This window comes from Podarcis pityusensis, assembly GCF_964106645.2.
Source record: "Podarcis pityusensis genome assembly, chromosome: 6".
NCBI lineage: Eukaryota > Metazoa > Chordata > Lepidosauria > Squamata > Lacertidae > Podarcis > Podarcis pityusensis.
This window is the reverse complement of record NC_138030.1, coordinates 8,510,460-8,531,195: the sequence shown is the minus strand read 5'-3', so window position 1 is coordinate 8,531,195 and position 20,736 is coordinate 8,510,460. Positions and strand designations below refer to the sequence as shown.

Below are 20,736 nucleotides of genomic sequence, written 5' to 3'. Positions count from 1 at the left end.
CCCTGTGCAAAATTTCACTGCACACCACTGTGAATAGACTTACCTTTCATTGCCTTAGCCACCACAACACCTCGCACTGGTGTGTGTTCCATAAATTAACCATGTTATGTACTGAGTTGAATAGGATCCAAAATGCAGCAGTCTGATTGGTCCTAGAACAATAGGATTCAGAATGCAGCAGTCTGATTGGTCCTAGAACAATAGGATTCCGAATGCAGCAGTCTGATTGGTCCTAGAACAATAGGATCCAGAATGGAGCAGTCTGATTGGTCCGCAGGAGCCACCCAATCCAACTCTGGGTGGAAGTGAATCCGCAACCTGATTGGCCTACAGGAGAATCCCAGAATTAGCCAATCACGTGGGGCCCATTGTGTAAATAATGTCTATAAAGCAGACATTTTGGGGGAACTTCCATTCCTCACTACTCTGAGCTTAATAAAGAGCATGAAATCCACACTTGACTCCGAGTATATTTCAAACCACCTGCTGTGAGACGATGCATCCTTCATCAATTTACCTAATACCCCTTTAAAGCAGTCTAACTATGTGGCCACTAGTAGGGATGCGGGTGGCGCTGTGGGTTAAACCACAGAGCCTAGGGCTTGCTGATCAGAAGGTCGGCGGTTCGAATCCCTGCGACCAGGTGAGCTCCCGTTGCTCAGTCCCTGCTCCTGCCAACCTAGCAGTTCAAAAGCACGTCAAAGTGCAAGTAGATAAATAGGTACCACTCCGGCAGGAAGGTAAACAGCGTTTCTGTGCGCTGCTCTGGTTCGCCAGAAGTGGCTTAGTCATGCTGGCCACATGACCCGGAAGCTGTACGCCGGCTCCCTCGGCCAATAAAGCGATATGAGCACCGCAACCCCAGAGTCGTCCACAACTGGACCTAATGGTCAGGGGTCCCTTTACCTTTACCTTTACCTATGTGGCCACCAGCCTTAGAACAGTAGGAATGAAGTCCATAAATACAGTGCATTTTTTTTGTACTTCCCTTTGATTGCCCTGAATTTACCAGCAATGAATTCCACCGACGACCCCTAGTTCTAGTATTGTGAAAGAGCCGGGGAGAAAAATCTCTCTCTATTCGCATTCTCCACACTGTACCTAATGTTGTAAACCTCCATTGTATGTCCCCACCCTTACTTGTCTTCCCCCCACCAAAGTAAAAAAAGCCCCAAGCACAGCCCATTTAGAACCCAAGTACTTTAGCTAAACCAGCTGGAGGATTGGGACAAAGATCAAAGAGTTACCTAAAATAGAAATTAATATTTCCTGATCAGCAAAATTTGTTTCCATGGCAACCATACTTAACCACTCTCCACCTGAATAATCAGGGTTAAGAGATGTTGTTATATTTTAAGGCGTGTGTGTGTGTGTTCTTGTGTATTGTGGGCTTAATAGCCCCGCCCCCAAAAATTGTTCCACACTGACTGCCTCTTGTTTCAGACAACAACTCAGAAATTGACCCTTAGGAACATTAGGCAATGGGGCTAAGCAATGCATTGTTTCTATTGGGTATTTCTTTATTTTTGCAGATTATGTTTCAGGCATAGATTGGCTAGAATCATATTATTGTAGAGTTGTGGGAGGGGACCCTGAGGGTCATGGGGGGAGGTCTACTATGAAACTAATTAAGCTTAAGATCCAGGGGCCCCTAATATTGGAAGGGCTGCAGAAGAGACTTTAGTTCACATTGCTTAATTTTTTTTTGCATTAAAAAGTGCATCAAATGTGTATATAAAGATAAAGTAAAGGGACCCCTGACTATTAGGTCCAGTTGCGGATGACTCTGGTGTTGTGGAGCTCATCTCACTTTAGTGGCCGTGGGAGCCGGCGTACAGCTTCCGGGTCATGACTAAGCCGCTTCTGGCGAACCAGAGCAGCGCATGGAAACGCTGTTTACCTTCCCGCTGGAGCGGTACCTATTTATCTACTTTCACTTTGATGTGCTTTTGAACTGCTAGGTTGGCAGGAGCTGGGACCGAGCAACGGGAGCTCACCCCATTGCGGGGATTCGAACCGCCAATCTTCTGATCGGCAAGCCCTAGGCTCTGTGGTTTAGCCCACAGCGCCACCCATGCCCCTAAATGTGTATATAGCATTTCCCTATTTCCCCTAATTTTCACCCTCCACGTTGTTACCATAAAGCACCAATGCTGCAGCAAGCAAAGGCTCTAGCAGCTCAGCCAGCTGCTTGTGGCTGGAAAGCCAGACAGGATGTTTGTGACTGTTGCCATGGGAACAAAGGGGCAGTCCATTCTGTACTGAGCACCGGATGTTAGCTCAGTGTGTGTGTGTGTCATATGACCCGTACTGGATGTACTTGGGAGGAGTTTTCTTCTTGCTGTTGTTGAGTGCAGACATGATTCTCTGTACTGATGTAAGAGGCAGAAATAAATGATGTAAATAGTTTTCTGTCTGCTTCTTTCCCCTCCCTGGGGACACCAAAGGGGAGAGAGGAAGAACGGTGTGTTCCTCTCATACATCTGAGAAGAATCGCCGGACCTCGCCTGCTTATCAGCAGAGGTTGGGAGACGCGGGGAGGTCGACAGGAATATCTGCCGGTGCCTACGCTTGTGGCACATTCCTCTGACCCAGGCAGAATTCCAACACACGTAACTCGAAACAAGGATTAGTAGCATTCACACATTGGAACACAAGACAATGCCGAGTCTGACCCTTGCTCAATATTGTCTACACCAGGGGTCAGCAAATTTTTTCAGCAGGGGGCTGGTCCACTGTCCCTCAGACCTTGTGGGGGGCCGGACTATATTTGGGGGAAAATGAACGAATTCCTATGCCCCACAAATAACCCAGAGATGCATTTTAAATAAAAGCACACATTCTACTCATGTAAAAACACCAGGCAGGCCCCACAAATAACCCAGAGGTGCATTTTAAATAAAAGGGCACACATCTACTCATGTAAAAACACGCTGATTCCCAGATTGTCCACAGGCCGGATTGAGAAGGCGATTGGGCCGGATCCAGCCCCTGGGCCTTAGTTTGCCTACCCATGGTCTACACCAGTGTTTCTCAACCTGTGGGTCCCCAGATGTTGTTGGACTACAACTCCCATCATTCCTAGCCAGCAGGAATGATGGGAGTTGTAGTCCAACAACATCTGGGGACCCACAGGTTGAGAACCGCTGGTCTACACTGTTTGGCAGCAGCTCTCCAGGATTTCAGGCAGGGAATCCAACCTGGAGATGTTGCAGACTGACTTTGGGGTGTTCTCTGCATGCAAAGCAGATGCACCACCTCTGAGCATGAGGCAGGCTCCAAGGCAGAAGTGACTTTTGCAGCAGGCCATAGCTTCTGGGCAGTAGCTTCACTGCCACATACCAGAAAGGGTGAGGTGACAGCCAGGCCACTGCTGCCCGGGTGGGGCAGGAACACTGGACTGCTCTGCTGGTGCACCCATGCAACCTCACCCTTGCTGCCCCCTTCAACCCCTGCTGGTAACCAGCAGTATACATTGCTCTCAGGAGACTATAGCTGTGACTCTTTTCCCCCAAGCAAGCCACTCCTGCTCACAGGTGCTTTTACTATTGAAATATACTTGGAGTCAAGAGTGGATTTCATGCTCTTTATTCAGCTCATAGTGGTGAGGAGGAATGGAAGTTCCCCCAGAATGTCTGCTTTATATACATTATTTACACAATGGGCCCCATGTGACTGGCTAATTCCGGGATTCTCCTGTAGGCCAATCAGGTTGCGGATTCACTTCCACCTGGAGCTGGATTGGGTGCCTCCTGTGGACCAATAAGACTGCTGCATTCTGGATCCTATTGTTCTAGGACCAATCAGACTGCTGCATTATGAATCCTATTGCTCTAGGACCAATCAGACTGCTGCATTTTGGATCCTATTCAACTCAGTACATAACAACTATCCTGTGTGGACACACCTCATTCTTCCGTGATCCATATGTGGTCGGGTTCTCCTGTGGTTGCATCTTCAAAAAGACAACATCGAGCAAGCTCAACAAACCCACGACGGGCTAGCTTTGCTGCAGGAACATCAGCAATTTTAATTTTGTTTCTCCTCCCCTTTTGTTTATCCCACTTCATCGTTATTATTATTGTCCGAGTCATCTTCAAAGAGAGGGCTTAATGACTCTTCCAAGCCAACCAGTTACCAAGAAGCACATGGCTTTGCGCCACTGCAGATGCTTAATAGGAGAAATATGACTTGAAAAGAATCTGAAATGAGCTAATTAGGGAGTCCTGAGCCTAGGTGGATTTAATGGGCTGGCTAATTACCATCCCTGGTAAGCTGAGGTTGTAGCAATATAAACAAGGCTTTCAACACCCAGGCTTTTGCTAGCCCCCTGCAATAGACTGGGGGTGGGAGGCTATTCGAAGGTCCCTTGGGCACTCATTCTCTTGTTTAATCTCACATGTAGCAGAATGCACAAAATATTGGCAATTAAGGAGCAAAGGCGGGGGAAGAGAGAGAGGTTCACCCCCTCTCTACGTCTAAATTCTCCGAATTCCTTGGGAGCTCCTCTTACGGGATATTTGGTAGGATCTGTAAGAAGGGAATTTGCAAGCCCTCCTCACTCTCTCCACCCCCCACCCCCCACATCCCAGAGCCCTTCCCATCTTCCCTGCAAGGCAATGAGGCGTTCGGCTGCACCTCTGCAGTCACATCCCTTCCCACAAGCCTCTGTGGTGGCAGCCGCTGCCGCCGCCCCCCCTCCCGTTTCCATGGCAACAGGAATGGTGATGCTCACTGGAGCTGACACTGTCCCAATTTAACCCACCCTCTCGGCAACGCCTCCCCACCTCCCTCCCTCCCTCCTTCCCCCCCCCAGCTCTCCCCGAACATGCCTGCAGAACCCCCACAAGGACAGAAGAGGGCAGCTCTGCCTCAGGACTGCTGGGAGAGAGGCCCGAGCGGAATCACCCAAATTAGAAACAGTTGCCTCCGAACGGAAAGGTCTTAACTATTAGTGGACGGACATGGATTTTTACGCGTGCCTTCTGTGTGCAGGGACACCACGCAGGAGGAGGAGGAGGAGGAGGAGGAGGAGGAGGAGAGAGACCCGGTCGGTGGACAACAAAAGGGCTATCTCGCCTGCTCTTCTGTGGGTTGTGGCTGATGTGGTCACCCCATTTCTTACCTCTTCTGCCACTTAGACTGGGTGACCAACACCTCCTCCTCCCCTCTCTCTTTTTATTAACCCCCCCCCCACCTACCCAACAAACCATTGGTCCTAAGTCCATTTGTCAATGCAATGAGCTCTTGTCAACTTGCTGACAAGGCAGCCCCGGTAACAGACGATTCTTGCCACAGGATTGCGATCTGCAGATAATGCGCTGAAACCCAGCTGCGGCCAACTTCAACCATGTTAACCGTTTAGCAGTAAAGGAAAAATGTGTGTTTGTGTGTGTGTTGGATTAATGATGAGGCTTTGATCATCTGATGATGTTTTCTTCCATCATCCAGTTCCAGCAAGTGGCAGAATTTCCTGTTTCCTTTTTTGGGGGTGGTATTGATCAGAGGAAGCAAGTTTGGCTTAGTTGGGATTTTTTTAAAAAACCTCCTTGAAAATAAAATATCTGGGTTTTGAATTGGCATTTGGAGCATTATAGGTTTGGGTTAGGTTTGAATCTAGGTAATGCGAGAAAAGATCTTTCCTGTTGTTTCCCTTAAACAGTGCTGTAATTTCTAATGATTTGACATTTGCTGTAGGAATTCCCTTCCCCTTGCATCTTTATTTCTTTAAAATGTGATCAACAAGAAGCAGACATGTGGGTTATATGGAGGTCCTTCTTTAAATAAGGAACGAGGAATAATTGCAGGCTATCCCTATGCCCTCAAATTGTTCTTAGACTTCCCCCAGTGTGATTCCCTTCGCATTGCACTGTTGAGGAGCTCTTGACGGGCTGAAGATGAAAAAATATTGACTACAATAAAACCACAAATTGTCTCTTGCAAACTATATAAATCTTGCCATCAAAACTGCGCAGCACATATTTTTGATGGAACTTCACTCTGTTTCTGAAACACTGTGGACATTATTCATTTCTCTGTGCGGTCTGGAAGGAATCGTCCCTACCATTTGGGCAGAGGATGGCTAAAGAAGCAAATAGCTGGTTTGGGTCTCCATTCATGGACAAAAAATGTCAAATTGTTGAACAGCAACAACAGCAATTAATTTGGGCAGTGGAGATTAAGTGGGTTTTCTACCTCGGGCATCAAGGTTCTGAGTCCTAGACTTTTCCCAGCTGAATGTTAGCAGAGAGAAATGTGAGAGCTGACCGCAGCAATTGCTAATACAACAACCCGTAGTTTCTCAAGTAATAAAGATGGTGATACCTGTTTGCTCCAGCTTTTCACAAAATGCGGATGCAGACATATATTGGTGGAAAGTTGGTGCTGTTTATTTGGGCAAGGTTGTTGCGCAAACAGTCTTAGCTTGAACTGCTCAGATGCAATAGCAGCATGGCCAGGAGACTTGATCAGCAAGTTGGTCAGTCTCTATTTTTATTTCTTGGTTTGAAAACATTTTTATGCTGTTTGATAGTAGTAGTAGTAGTAGAAGAAGAAGAAGAAGAAGAAGCTGCCTTAAAGGCATATGAGAACAGCAGGGAGGTCAGTGCGGTGCAAATGCACTGGTGGAACCAATCTGGTGTGCCTGTGAGTGTTCACCACATTGTCCCTTCCACTAAGCAACAGCACCCCACCTGCACAGCAATTTGGATCCATCCTATGAGTCACTGGAGGGTACTGAGTTGGGGAAATTTGATCTATGGGCTGCCTCACTTGGTAGCTGGATTCTAAAGGACAGGAGCAGTCAAGGGGGTACACTCAATGGGCAGAATTACATGCTGTTACAAACATTCTGGCTGTACAAGCATATCAGTTTGCCCGACAGAATGAACTCCCTTCGTGTCCCATTTTATGCTCTTCTGGGGGTTCACACAATGCCCTAAAGCCAAATTCAGGCGGGTGCGGGGGGGGGGGAACTCATGTGGCTTTTTAGGCAAACCCTGCCCCATAGGTTTATTTATTCTGAAAACCTCTTAAGTGCTTAATATTCAAAAGAACATACAAACGTGCAAATATGGAAGAAGATACGATTTATATTAAAACACAATTTAAAAATATTAAAATAACAGTTCCAAAACCAAAACAGTGGCCAGGCCAGGATCATCCTTCAGCAAAGGCTTGCTGTTGTTGGACTACCCCTCCCAGAAGCCCCAATCAGTAGAGCCAGTAGTCAGGGATGATGGGAGTTGTAGTCCAACAACATCTGGAGGCAACATGTCAGCCACTCCTGCAGTAGGAGCTATGGCTTGTCGGAGGCTCACCAGAGAACAATCCCTTCAGCATCATGTACTCCCCCTACTTACGGTTGGAAGCAGTGAGCCTTTGAATACTTGTAGCTGACAATCACAAATCGGGAGAGTGCTATTTTGCTTGGATCCTGTTTGTGGGTTTCCCATAGGCAGCTGGTTGACCATTGGGACAACAGGATGCTGAATGTGCTGAACCGAAAAAAGAAAGAAGAAAATGCAAGGGCTCTGTCCTCCTTTCCACCCAGCACCTCTGCTCCTTGCTGCAAGGTGGAAAAGTTTCCAGGCATCCTGAAAGCAGACTTTATAACCTGCATCACATGATGGAAAGCGACAGCATGCTCACTTCATATCATGTGAGTGAGCGCAATGTAAACAAGCAAGCCGCTTCTTCAGATGTCTGCCGGTGTTAAATGCGAGCGTATTTTTCAGTATTAACTTCAATCAAAACATCCATTTTCTCTTCAATGCGTGGAGTGCATTTTCAGATCTTGAGGTCACAAATTTGCAGATTATTATTGCCAGGAAGATGACTCTTGCCAGGCTCCATTCCTTAGGCAGCTCCTCTTGGAGAGCACGAAAGGAGGCTTGTGGGATAAATGTTCCCCTGACGAAGAGTGCTTGAAAGCAGGCATATCATGCCCTTCTTAATAAAGGCTGCCTCCCGCACCCGCTGAAACAACAGTTTGTGGCCTCAGTTTGGTAGCGCCATGTGGAAGGGTTTCACTCCCAGAGCCCTGCTGCAACTTCTGTACCTGTGAGCAAAACTCCAGCTTCCCAGGCACAAGAGTATGGGTGAGGTGGGATTTCAGCATCGTCACTTAGACTGCCTTTCCATAGTAAACTACACTTAAGGCGGCAAGAGGGATGCGGGTGGCACTGTGGTCTAAACCACTGAGCCTCTTGGGCTTGCTGATCAGAAGGTCAGCGGTTTGAATCCCTGCGACAGGGTGAGCTCCCGTTGCTCTGTCCCAGCTCCTGCCAACCTAGCAGTTTGAAAGTATGCCAGTGCAAGTAGATAAATAGATACCACCTATTAAATGCCGTTTCCGTGCACTGCTCTGGTTTCACCAGAAGTGGCTTAGTCATGCTGGCCACATGACCTGGAAAAACTGTCTGTGGACAAACGCTGGCTCCCTCGGCCTGTAAAGTGAGATGAGCGCCGCAACCCCAGAGTTGTCTGTGACTGGACTTAACTGTCAGGGGTCCTTTACCTTTACCTTTTTAAGGCGGCTTACAACATCGGCAGCTTTTGATGCTTAAATCACTTGGGGCCCCACCTTCCCAGGTAAAAAGTAGAGCAGGGAACAGTTCTTGCAGGACCTGATTCATGTTCCATGGGGTGAATGTGCCTAACATTTCCCTTTTGAAACTAATTCAGGTTACCAAGGCTCCTCTTTGTCCAAATTGTGCTTGCTTAAAGAGAGAGGAGGAGATGGACAATGCATGTCGAACTTGCAAATTTGGTGGCTTTAAAAGAGGATTAGAGGAGGACCAGGCTATCGATGGCTACAAGACCTTTGTTTCAATGGGTGCTGCATATGTATGCAATGCCTTCTCTTGCTATGGTGCCCCGTGGCTTCAATCCAAAGAACTGCATGTGCAGCCAGGTCTTGTATTGCTTGCCTGTAGCAGGCAAAGAACTAAGCGTTCCAGTCAATTCCATTGCCAATGATAGGGAAAAGCCTGGCTGCGCTCGTAGCTCTCTCCTGCTGGATCTCACGCTATGCCTACTAAGTCTATTCAGGTTAGATCTGGGCTAAATGAGCAAGGAAGAGAGGTGATAGGAAGAATGGGAAATGTTTTTCTTTGTGCTGACTCTTCAAAGATTAGTCACAGCATGGCACCATCTATTCTCTAACAGGGGAGAGATGAGTGGCAGGTAAGATCAGGAGCTCATAGATGGCAACACCTGCGCTTCTCATGCTCATGGAAGAGTTGAAGCTCAGTGATTTGCTTGCAGAATGTCCCTGGTTCACTCCTCATCGTCTTCAGATAGGGCTGAGAATGTCCCCTGCCTGAAATCATCGTGAGCCACTGTCAGTCATTGTTGACAGTACTAAGCTACATGGACCAATGGTATGATTTGGTATAAGGCAGCTTCTTATGTTTATTGGAGAAGGGCTATAGCTCAATGGGGACGTGGGTGGTGCTGTGGGTTAAACCACAGAGGCTCGGACTTGCTGATCAGAAGGTCGACGGTTCGAATCCCCGCGACGGGGTGAGCTCCCATTGCTCGGTCCCAGCTCCTGCCAACCTAGCAGTTCGAAAGCAAGTCAAAGTGCAAGTAGATAAATAGGTACCGCTCCAGTGGGAAGGTAAACAGCGTTTCCGTGCGCTGCTCTGGTTCGCCAGAAGCGGCTTAGTCATGCTGGCCACATGACCCGGAAGTTGTACGCCGGCTCCCTCCGCCAATAAAGCGAGATGAGCGCTGCAACCCCAGAGTTGGCCACGACTGGACCTAATGGTCAGGGGTCCCTTTACCTTTATAGCTCAATGGTAGAGCATCTGCCTTGCATGCCTCAGGTCTCAGGTTCAATCTCTAGCATCTCTAGGTAGGGCTGGAAGAACTGAACACCTGGAGAGACACTGCCAACCAGGGTGAACAATACGGAACTAGATGGATCAATAGGTTCGACTCAGTATGAAGCAGTTTCCTATATGTAGCTGCTCAAACAGCAGACGTTTGAGCCCCCCATTAGCTTCTGCCGCGTTTATGAACTGTTTACAAGGTGATGTCTATGGGAGCCTTTTGTGTCCTGTTCTAGTCATGCTAGGAGCCCATAGATGTGTGGCAAGTTTTGAAGGAGACAGTGAAGGAAGGTAGCACATGAAACAAGGAGTATTAATTCAGCATCACAAAAGTAGCTTCCAGGCAGAGGATGGCTCTGCAGGACCTTGGAGAGTTCCCAAGGAAAGCTGAAGTTACTCTAGCTCAGGCATCCCCAAACCCGGCCCTCTAGATGTTTTGGGACTACAACTCCCAGCATCCCTAGCTAACAGGACCAGTGGTCAGGGATGATGGGAATTGTAGTCCCAAAACATCTGAAGGGCTGAGTTTGGAAATGCCTGCTCTAGCTACTTTAGTCCTCAGCTGAACTTGAGACTGCTTCCATTCTCTACCACTGAGCTCCAGCTCAGCATGTAAGGACTATCAATGAGGCCATGGTAGGAGGTCCTCTTCAGCTGCAGTCCCAGAGGCTGGGAATGCTCTTCCACAAGAAGTACACACGGCCATCTCATAGGGATGGAGGAGAAAATGGATTCAGTTCATGCTTAAAGGCAAACGTACAGAATTCACACTTTTTGAAACAAACCAGGAAACAAAACACAGCCATCATTCAACATTTGAACTTTTACGAATGCAGTTTTCCAGCCAAATAATGCGTGTTCTGAATTGTGCCTAAAAATGCATATATTAGTGAAATCAGCATACAAAAATGTGTTATATAAGGGAAACTGCACCACAAAAATGTGTACAGCAGGGAAAAATTGCAAATGAATGTGTATATAGGGAGAAATTTGCACTAAAGTGCTGATGAACTTACACGAGGACTTCAATAAATAATAACAACAAACTGATGCAGAAATGTGGAGAACTTGTACAAATACAAGATAAATAAACAAAATACATAAGAAAAACAAAAACAATTCAATACCCCGCCATACATTTAAAAGGCCTGGTTTGAAGAGGAATGTGTTCGCCTGGCACCCAAAGGTGTGTAATGAAGGAGCTAGATGAGCCTTCCTGGGGAGAGCATTCCACAAATGGGGAACCACTGCTGAAAAGGCCCTGTTCTCATGTTGCCACCCTCCAGACTTCTCTGGGAGGAGGCACACAAATAAGGGCCTCTGGTGGTGATCGCAAGCTATGGGTAGGTTCAGGTTCAGATTGGGAGGAATGATCCTTGATTTATTGCGGTCCTGAGTTGTTTAGGACTTTATAGTTTTAAACCAGCACTTTGAATTGGCTGTCAGTGCAGTCAGGCCAGGATCAGCGTCAATTGCTCAAGCCCAATCCTTGCCCGGTGAGCAACCTGGCTGCCAAATTTTGTACCAGCAGAAGTTTCTGAACCATCTTCAGAAGCAGCCCTACATACAACACATTGCAGCAATCTAACTTAGAGGTTACCAGAGCATAGACAACAGAAAATCACAGCCATCTCTTTTTACCTGCTACCGATGAAATCTGCAATTAGGGGATGAGTAAGCAAACGTACTATACTGGTAAATGCCTTGAAGATAAGCACCAGGGAAATGGATGATACTAAGTGAGAGAGGAGAGGAGAGTGGCACATTTCCTGCACTATTCCCCTTGAATACGATTTGTTGTCTTTTCATGCAGCCATGGTCCTAAAACCCTTCCTAGAATCCAGAATAAGATGCACAACTGTCCTCATGTTCTACACCCTTATTTCTCTTCATCAACATTTTAACTGCATAGGAAAAAATATTTTTATACACTCAGAACCTAGTCAATGGGAATGAAGTATAATGTATCACTTATTTTCCCCAAGAAAAGGTAAACCTAAAAATATGCCGTTGTGTTAAAGGCTTTCAAACCTTCTGAGGTGTCATCATGTCCCAATTTCACTTCATTAGTCTCTGAAGGCAGGAATTTGGGACATCAAAGCACCTCCTTCTCTCTACAGGAACGAGAATCATTCTTTTGATCTCCACCCGTTGCACCCCTTTGTCCCCAGATTAATATTTACTTGCACAACTAAAACCCACAGGGGATGCTCTTCCGAGTTCCTCCATATGTTCTGGGGCAGTTTGGGGTTGCTTCTCTGATTTCCTTGGAATATTTCCCCTTCCTCTTCTGTGTATGTAGCTTCCACAATGCCCTGCGTATTCATAACTCAGCAGGTACAGAGCACCCAACCCATCACAAGTCACCCACTCGCTTTGAAGTTTGCCACAATAAGAACACTCTTACTTGGGGCGGGGGTGAGAGCAGCCAGCTGTTTTATTTGATGCCCTCTTTTCCAGTGATTCACCAATTCCCCCCTGCCCCCCGCCGCAGTGCTTAATCTGTTAATGTTGCATGAGACATCAAAATAGCCTCTTCCTCCGCTGCTTGCTAGGTTGCTTGCTTGATGTGTAGGTTATATAACGTTCTTTATCCAAACAGAACACGGTGATACATGTATATCCACAGGACACCCACTGTTTTCCATAAACAACATAAAGGACTCTGTTGCACTGTAAAAGCTAACAATTCTTTTTGTGGCACGATGTTTGATGGACAAGAGGATTTTGCTGTCATAATCTGGTATCATTCGGACAACAGAGCTGCATCTCTAGACAAAAGAAGCCATTAACTGTTTTGGTTCCACTGTTATCTCTGATCAAACTGGTTTTGTAGGTTAGCGTCTTTTTTTTTTTAATGTACTGCAAAACCCTGAGAAGCTTGCTTATGGAAGATGAAAGTGCAGTATCAGTGCCTCTATTGTACTGTCTTCAACACTGTGGATGAAAACTATCACATAGTCAAAGATTATTGAGCTGTTCCATTTCATGGAACGATCAAGGCTGTTCATTTTCCACGGTTCTGCATCTGGGCAAAAGCATGAGATCCTCTTCACCATGTTAATCACACAGTAACTTCATTACTCACTTATCAGTCGTTCTGCAAAGATCCACATGGAGGTGCTGCCTTGAAAATGCATGCCTTTAGAAATTGCATGTCAATTTTGCAATGGTTGTCCATTTGCAAATATTTTCAATTTTGTTGCATTCGCTAGTGCTGCAGGCTAGTGCTGCAGGCATGGGAAGGAAGGCAGACTGCAGATCAGGGATGGGAATGAGCAGGAGTGGATGATGCATTGATGTCAGCCTTGGTCTTTGTCTTTTTAACTAATGCATACACAGGAGCCTCTGCCTGGTGGCCTTAGAACAGCTTATGGAGTTCTTGCAGTATTGGCCATGGATAGATTGGAGATCTTGGCAGGCAAACAGTATTGAAGATCATCATGGAATAATCCAATCAAGCCTTGTTCCAGAACTAGTTTGAAGCCTACTGAGGGTTGAAATATGCATGCAGTGTGTGCAGTGTGTAGGTACCACAAGCCTGAAAGAGATATGTGGTCAGTGCTCTGCTCCAGGGGTGTACACTTCAAGAATCCTCCCTTGCCGCTTGTTGTCTCTGACACTGGCATGCAGCAAATGAAGAGCATCCAGTTCTGTGGGGATTTCTGAGAAGCCACCAGTGGAATCTGAGGATGTTGGAAGGGGACTTTCTCAAAAGCAGGGGCTAAAGAAAGCATGGTCTATTGGGTTCATCCGCCTCTCCGTCCAAGAAGATTTCTGCAAGCCTTTGTAGATGCTTCCTAAGATGTTCCAAGAAAAGGCTCTTTCACATTATCAAGGGCCTTGATGCCTGAAATGTCTTCTTCTACAATCGTTTGGGAGTCCAGGTTGCAGGCCATGAACTGGCATTTAATATTGTCATATAGTCAACATCTAACAACTTCTAGCTGACATCTAGTCAACATCTAATTGACTATGGGGTGTTTCTCATGAAGGAAGTCCAGTGGGGAGAACATTCTGGCACGGGTCCTGCTTGTGGGTTTCCCAATGGTTGCTTGATGTGAGACTAGATGGACCTTTGGCCTGATCCAGGAGGGCTCTATCATCATCATCATCTTTCTGCAAATATGACATGGAAGCTGGCAACATCAAATCCCTGCCTAGAGACAGACAGACAGGTCATGCATCTATAGCAGTGACCAGAGGAGAAACGATCACATGGAGGAGAGCAAAGAGAACAACAGCCATGGTGCACCTGCAGCAGCACAACTGGATGTCTTCATCTGCTCCAGCTGCAACAAAACATGTCTCTCCTGTATCATCGATGGCTCCTGAGATCAAGGAATCATAGAATGGTAGAGCTGGAAGAGACCTTGAGGGTCATCTGGTCCAACCCTCTGCAATGCAGGAATCAGTCTCTTCAGTTGCAGCAGGCGCTGTAATCTTCCAACAGTTGGGCTTCATCCCTAAAGATGCACTCCTCCATTGTCTCTGGAGACAGATGGATGCCAACCAACCAACCAACCAACCAACCAACCAACCAACCAACCAAGTATTAGCTATGGATCAAAGAAAAGCAAATCCTCAGAACTACAGAACTACAGAATTCAATACACATTGCTGTGTACTGTTTGCTATTTGAGGTCACCAGTATACATGCAAGCTGCGATCTGAGTTGTTTAACCACGTGACACTCTTGCTCACACCTAATTTTATGCTGATGCATCAGCGATGTCAGCCGACACTGAGATGCGTTTCCCCACATATATCATTAATAAGGACATGTTCCCAGTTCCTGTTTTCCTCGCTCTGTTCCCCTCCCAGCCCTCTGCTGCTGCTCAGAGATTTGAACAAGCAGTCAGATATGTCTGTGGCTGACAACAGCACCCATATGCTATTTATCTTGTCAAAACTCTTTCCCTCTGTCCTCAGCTCCCATTTTGTTCTTAGTAATAGTGATTGCGGGGGAAAAGAGGCTAAATGCTTACTTTGGAATGATTTATCCAAATGTGGAACTGCATCATTGGGGAAGTCAAGACATTATCCCGTTTGCTTCTGTCAAGACTCAATTTCTCTATTTGATTTAATTTTAAACCTTTGACCCATAACTAAATACACACTTACTGCCTTGGTGTCACAGTCTGGTGAAACAATATCTATCTACAAGTCAGAGGGGGAAAGTTATGTTTAATTTGTAATGTGACCGATCCTCAGACCTCTGCTTTAACATCAAACTCTCCCAGCCAGGTCGTATCTTTCTGAGAAACAAGCATCACTGTCTTAAATTCCTTCAGGAAACAAAAGCCTCATTTTGGTTCCTTGCCTCATGCAAGTTTTTCGCTCTATAAGACGCACCAGACCGCAAGACGCACCTAGTTTTTGGAGGAGGAAAACAAGAAAATAAATATTCTGAATCTCAGAAGCCAGAACAGCAAGAGGGATCGCTGCACAGTGAAAGCAGCAATCCCTCTTGCTGTTCTGGATTCTGTGATAGCTGCGCAGCCTGCATTCGCTCCATAAGACGCACACACATTTCCCCTTACTTTTTAGGAGGGAAAAAGTGAGTCTTATAGAGCAAATAATGTATTTTAGAGCAGGAATGGGCAGACTACAGCCTTAACTCGTGTAATTTTTTTTCTTGCTATAACTTTATGATTAGGGATGGAAAGAAATGAAATTCAGTTTGTTTTTAAAGATGAACTTATTGGATCTGCAGTTTCTGGAAAAATCCACAAACTGAAACACGCCCATTCTTTGAAATTCACACTTCTCTGAATTTTGCAGTGAAGTTTTCCAACCTGTCTGGATAGCTCAGCTGGTTAGAGCATAGTGCTGATAACGCCAAGATTGCAGGTTTGATCCCCGTATGAGACAGCGGCATATTCCTGCGTTGCAAGGAGATGGACTAGATGATCCCCAGTGTTCCTGAGCGGACACGACCAATAGTGGTTCTAGTGGTCAAGAAGGCGGTTTCTGAGCGTGCTGTACAGGAAAGGGAGGAGCAGGTGAGGATCATCAACCTGGGAAGGTAGCCCACCTTGGAGAAGGAAAACTCAGCTCCTAAACCTCCTTTGCCTTGTGAAATATCTTCGGGAGAAGCTAAGGACCAAAGCCTGCACCAATCCAGAGCGGAGTCCCTAAGTGTCAGGGAATGGTCTGAAGAATGGACTGGGGAATGCATTCTATGGCAGACCAGCTTCTCTTCGATGGAGAGCTGGAGGGGGAAGAGCCGCGCCCCCCCTTGTCCACAGTGTGTTCAGAAGCAGAGAGAGAGAGAGACAGGAGCTGAACAGCTTAGCGGGGAGTTACCCAGTTACAAGATAACGACATCAGAACCAGAAGAGAGGGGGCAGCTAGTTGAGACGTCACTTGAGAGCATGGGGTACCCCCCCTCATCATGGACTTGGAGGTCCAAACGTATCAGAGAGCAAAGGAGTCAGAGGCAGTGAGGAACTTCCCTTTGGCACCCAAAATGCTGTGGAAGTCGGATTAGACTAGCCAACTGCCCTCCTTGTGGAGAGCTGTGTATTTGTGCTCACAACATGATGCTGTAATAAAAGGACTATAAATCTATCAGCCGCTCATTAATTCTTATCTGTGAAGTCACTGAAGGGAGGGGAGGACTCTCCACGCCTGACACTAAAATAGCTGGATGGCACCTTGTACACCTCCTTCCGGCAAGTCCTGCAGCTAAGCTGGTGCCAAACGTTTTGCTCTGCTTTCCTTTGGACCACATCAGTGAGGCTGAGACCCAGGCTTGTGCCCCGGTGTGTGTGTGTCATTTTGGTGTTGCTAACACAGCAATTTGGCACCATCACTGGAGGTGCACTCTGTTGTCTCTCACAACAGCTGCCAACAACAACAACAAAATGTGCTAGGGACAGGAAGCCTCTATCAGTCCAAGGGCTGCATGCCCTTGTGGGCAGTTCTTCAGGGGGCTGCATGCCAGTGGTGGTGGGGGGGCAGAAGCAAAAGTAGGTGGAGCAATGAATGTGATTCTTACCTTATAAGTAGGTAAAGGTAAAAGGTAAAGGACCCCTGGACGGTTAAGTCCAGTCAAAGGCGACTATGGGGTTGCGGTGCTCATCTTGCTTTCAGGCTGAGGGAGTCGGCGTTTGTCCTCAGAAAGATTTCCGAGTCATGTGGCCAGCGTGACTAAACTGCTTCTGGTGCAATGGAACACCGTGATGGAAACCAGAGTGCACAGAAATGCCGTTTACCTTCCCGCGACAGTGGTACCTATTTATCTACTTGCACTGGTATGCTTTCGAACTGCTAGGTTGGCAGGAGCTGGGATGAAGCAACGGGAGCTCACTCTGTCATGGGGATTCAAACTGCCGACCTTTCGATCAGCAAGAGGTTCAGTGGTTTAGACCACAGTGCCACTCGTGCCCCTTTGTATAAGTAGGCTGCAGTCCAGCTATGCAAAGGTTCCATATACACACACAGTTCAATGCAAGGGGCATCGCCACAGTTCAGTAAAATATTTCACCCAGGCAAAAGCACTCCGGGAGTGCACAGTGCAAAGTCAGAGAATGGTATGACCTGGGGGAGGTTTCAGGTCTCTGTTCCCCACCCGACCCTGCTCTAGGGTGGCCTAATGCACATTATTAAGCAACCCTTTGTGAAATCTCAGTTCAGACAACGCGCTGGGCTTTGCAAAACCCTGTATATATCGACTCAGAAGTCCAATTCAGTTCATTGGGACTTGCTCCCAGGTAAATGGGTACAGGATGGCAGGCTTAATCCCACAGAGGTTAGCCAGATTAGATTGCTTTAGATTCAAGTACTTTGATTTGTGGATTAGACTATTAGATCTACCGCCTACAGAAGCTGGTCTCTGGGCTGAGTCATTGAATTTGTGCAGAAAAAGAGGGAGGGGAGGGAAATGGAGACCCCACCTTTGTTGGGGAAAAGGCTTTGTTAGATGGGAGCCATTTTCACAGTTGACTACAAGGTCGGGAGGTCAAAGGGCTTGCCTGGGAATCACAGCCAGTTGCTGGCTAAAGGGTGAAGAGAGTCCAGTTCTGCTTTGGTGCAATTCTCAGCTTAAGTTCTATATCTCTTACTTGAGTTTCACCCAGGACTGATTTGGGCCCTGCATTTGAGATCAGTGTCTTTTGTTGGAGTGGTTGAGATACTGTTGTTGTCATCTTTTTTTATTATGAAAAAGAAAAAGAAAAGAAATTATATCGGCTATCTTCCTGGTCTGGTGGACATTAAAATGTCACCATTTATTATGCTAGTTGAGATCTGTGCATATTTAAAAGCAGTCTTAATATTTCCTGGAAAGGGATTGTTCACAGAATAGCCACCTCCTGCTTCTGACATTTGTCAATAAAAACTTAATGGGACGCAGAGTTGTCACTGCGCATTTTGGGTGTCTTTTTGTGATGTCTGACCCTAGCCGAGAATTCGTATATCAATCATTCCCCATTTACTGTAGCATCTATATTTATTTTCCATTTCTTTTTTTTTTTTTGAAAAATAAATAAATTGAAATTTGATCTTTTAGATAATAAAGGCTTGACTGTGGAAGTATGTGAAAATTGTTACCATTATTATAAGCGAATAAAGCACCAGAAATGGAAAAGAAAAAAATATCAGGGGGAAAAGGGAACAATTTTGTATTCTTACCTATTTAGCAAAATGTTAGCTGTCGTGGAATAAACTCCTGAAAGTCAGGTGTGGGAAAAAGGTGTATCGATTTGTCTTTATAAGGCTGCAATCTTATACGTACCTCCCTGGGTTTTGGGATGGACATAGTTGCCAATTTTGGTTTCTCTCGGTTTCTCATTTTCCTGAAGTCTTAATTTCAGCTTTGAACATTTCAGCATCAGTTCACATTTTGGGTCTAAAAAAAGATTGCCATGAAATTTTAGGATCATTTAGTGCAGATTTATCACAACATGCACATTCTCTATGCAGTTTTGCCTAATATACACGTTTATGCAAGCATTTCTCCTAATATAATTCATTAAATATATACTGCATTTCCCTAATGTATTTTTGTAATGTTTTTAATGTAAGGTTTTATCCACACTATCCCCTAACACCACACATTTTTGTACATTGCTGCCTAGACAACATTTGTAGAAGTGTGAATTTGAAGGACAGCTATGCTTCAGCTCATATATTGCCTAAGAACCTGCAGGTTATGTTCACATTAAAATCCTAACTAAATGGAAACTGTCCCCCACTGCTGTCTACTTGGGAGTAAGTTCCCACTGAGTTTAGTGGGACCTACCTCTGGGTAAACAAATAAAGAACTGCATTGTTATTCAATTTGGGTTGAATGCCAGGTAGATTCCAGGTCCTAGGCAGGTGTCAGCAAACTTTTTCAGCACTGTCCCTCAGACCTTGTGGGGGGCCGGACTATATTTTGAAAAAAAATATGAACAGATTCCTATGCCCCACAAATAACCCAGAGATGCATTTTAAATAAAAGCACACATTCTACTCATGTAAAAACAACAGGCAGGCCCCACAAATAACTCAGAATTGCATTTTAAATAAAAGGACACATTCTACTCATGTAAAAACACGCTGATTCCCAGACGGTCCACGGGCCGGATTTAGAAGGCGATTGGGTTGGATCTGGCCCACGGGCCTTAGTTTGCCTACCCATGTCCTAGAGATTAAAAAAAAAGAAAACCCAAGACTGAATTGCAGAGAAAGATTCCTTCACAGGCAAGAACAGGGACCTGAGTTTTTAGATCTGTATTTTAATCCATGTCGGCTAGTTGTATTTTTCATTCCCATGGTGCTATATTGCACTTAATGACAGAATATAGTCAGATGTCTGCTGTGCCATTTGAAACAGAGACTAACCTTTTCACCCTCCAACGGTGGGTGGACCATGGCGAGAAACACATAACAGCCTCCCTCCCGAATGGAAGGTCAGCGGGTCGTACCATGTGATTTTTGAACCTGAAGCCAATTGCAATTTATGGGCTCTTCTCTGTTTCTTTCGGCGAATTGTTTCATCCATGAGTAAAACGTGCCTCTATTGTGTATGAGCAACTTAGGGTATATATGTGGTGCACTGAAGGAGCATCTATTTATAACACGGCACAGAAACCTCTTTTGGAACGTGCTGTCGAATCACAATCCCTTGCTGTACATTTGCAAGAATTATTAACGGAAGGTTGGAGCAACAGAAACAAGGAGTTTGTGTGTGTGTATTCTTATTTCCCTTATTTTATGGTTCTTGGCTATGTGGAAAATATACATTTAGTTCTTCCCACCTCCCCTTCTGTTTATCTAGCACTGGCTAGCACTGGGGATAGGTCTGTGTTTGCCAGATGAGGTCAAGCAGCTCACAAGATATTACCTTGGTGGAAAAGGTTAAGGGGGACATTCCAGTAAGGAAAAACATGCTTGATAAAAATGATTTGAGGGGATCTAATTTTGCATACCTGTAACTCAGGATAACATTTCATGGATCTGATGAACAGGATTGTATTCCGTGAAAGTCTAAGCCACGATAAATTTGTTAACCTTTAAGGGGCCCAATATTTTTGAGTGTTTTCCCCCCTTTCAACAGCCCCTCTGTAAATTATATTTTATAGAAGCTCACAGCAAGCAAGCAAGCAAGCAAGCAAGCAAGCAAGAGGTTTCACCAGCTCCACTGCCTGAAACCTTTGGACCACATAATAAACTGAATGAAATAATCAATACAAATATAAGCACACAATGTGGATGTAGAGACAGCTTACATCGAATCAGGCAAAAAGAAAAGGACGTCTGGGACGTTTTCTGTGCTTTCTTTCTGACATAAATATATACATATAAATATATGAATGAGAGAGAGAATGACTTGGTATTTGATCATGGGGTTCTACTGAAATAACTGAACTTGTTTTGCAGGAAGAATGGAAGGAAGGAAGGAAGGAAGGAA

The 20,736-nt window shown here is 45.7% G+C and overlaps 1 long non-coding RNA gene across 1 annotated transcript in view; it reads right to left on the bottom strand.

Annotated features, from left to right (window-relative positions):
• Positions 1-20,736, bottom strand: part of LOC308480281 — a 59,760-nt gene that overhangs the window by 18,298 nt on the left and 20,726 nt on the right. The window lies entirely within an intron of this gene.